The sequence below is a fragment of the Scylla paramamosain genome, chromosome 12, assembly GCF_035594125.1.
Source record: "Scylla paramamosain isolate STU-SP2022 chromosome 12, ASM3559412v1, whole genome shotgun sequence".
Taxonomy (NCBI): Eukaryota; Metazoa; Arthropoda; class Malacostraca; order Decapoda; family Portunidae; genus Scylla; species Scylla paramamosain.
In genome coordinates, this window is record NC_087162.1 from 25,763,987 (window position 1) to 25,765,447 (window position 1,461).

At 43.1% G+C, this 1,461-nt stretch overlaps 1 protein-coding gene across 6 annotated transcripts in view; it reads right to left on the reverse strand.

Moving 5' to 3' along the window:
• The window catches only part of LOC135105949 (uncharacterized), a 56,062-nt gene continuing 54,601 nt past the window's right edge, over positions 1-1,461 (reverse strand). For all 6 annotated transcript variants that reach the window (XM_064014685.1, XM_064014683.1, XM_064014681.1 and 3 more), the window contains one exon: positions 1-1,461. This exon is cut by the window's right edge and continues 1,358 nt beyond it. The gene's annotated coding sequence lies outside the window, so the exon portion shown is untranslated.

Genomic DNA, 1,461 nt, shown 5'->3' on the forward strand with positions numbered 1-1,461 from the left:
TCAACACTCCACTAAAATATATATTCCAGAAGTTCCAACGACTACAGCATTACAAGTGTGCACGAGCGTTGGCACACGTGGCGGGCAGCGTGACGTGAGGAACAAGATATACCCTCTCTTTGACAACACTTTACAACGCTCGTATCAACACTGTGTCTTACTCGAGTACATAACTGTGGATAAAATAGACTATCAACGTCACATACCATCATATCTTCACCAACAATTAGCACACCTGACAACAATAGAATTTTAGCTTATACTGATTGGCACACATTTGCAGTCGTGAGTGATGCAAACGACGACACGGCGACACACAAAACATAATTACGATGGAACGAGCAGCATCACGGTCATAAAGGACAAGTAATTTAAAGGCCAACGTCATTATACACATTTGTAGTACTTGACGCCAAATATTTGCTCCGTTGAAATATATATATACCTTTTTGTGCTACAACACGTTAGCAAAACAGAGAAAGGAAAGAAAGGAGAAAAAAAGGAGCTTATTTAAAGACCACAAAAAAAAAAAAGAGACGGTGGACACTCGCTATGTCTCGTCTGCCTTCCACCAGCTGAGCCAAACAATCTGATCAGAGGCAGCAGACATAGACAACTCAGGCGCGGGGAGAAGGGCATGCAAAATGCGTACAGTGGCGTCAAATGACGAGTAGCGAGAAAGACGAACGGTCACTAAACAGACAAAGAAACACTTCACCTCCCAAGGCAGACACTCCTCATTATAGAACTTCCTCGGCGACTAAACTTGCACCCGCCGGAAAATACGAGACACGAATAATAAGTGACAATCCAGGACAACTTTACCCGTCCTGCTTCGTCTCCCGAGTTACCTCTGATCTCCCCGGGAACGGCATCAGTAGTACATGTGAAAAATATAATCACTAATAATAATAATAATAATATTAATAATAATAATAATAATAATAATAATAATGACAATAATAATAATAAGAGCAACAACAAAAGTATCAGAATTATGACAAAGACACGAGCTCCACGTCTTGTGGCGCACATCTCATACAGCGGTGAGTGGCACACGGTACAATACACACAACGAACACATTCAGAATATTGTATACGCTTACTCTTCGATTTACAGTGCCATGTAGTGCTTGCGGTACGAGCGAGTGTATTCAATGGGCGTGGCGAGCCCTTGACACAGCACAAGCCGAGTAAAACATCCTCGCAGGAGCCTCGAGGCAACGCGGGGCAAAATACCAAATGGAGTTCAAAAAATCGTTCCAAAAACCAGTGGAAAGGACTTCACGGCTTGCGGAGAAGTGTATTAGACTCAACGGACTAAATGCAGCTTTGGAACAACTGTACCTTCAGCTCCTTTCGAAATCTTGCTTCTCCGTGACAAAAATAAGGGTTAAAAAGTTGGGATCGGGGCTGGCGTGTTTCATACTGATGTGCTCGACAAAACCCTAGGCCGTGGGC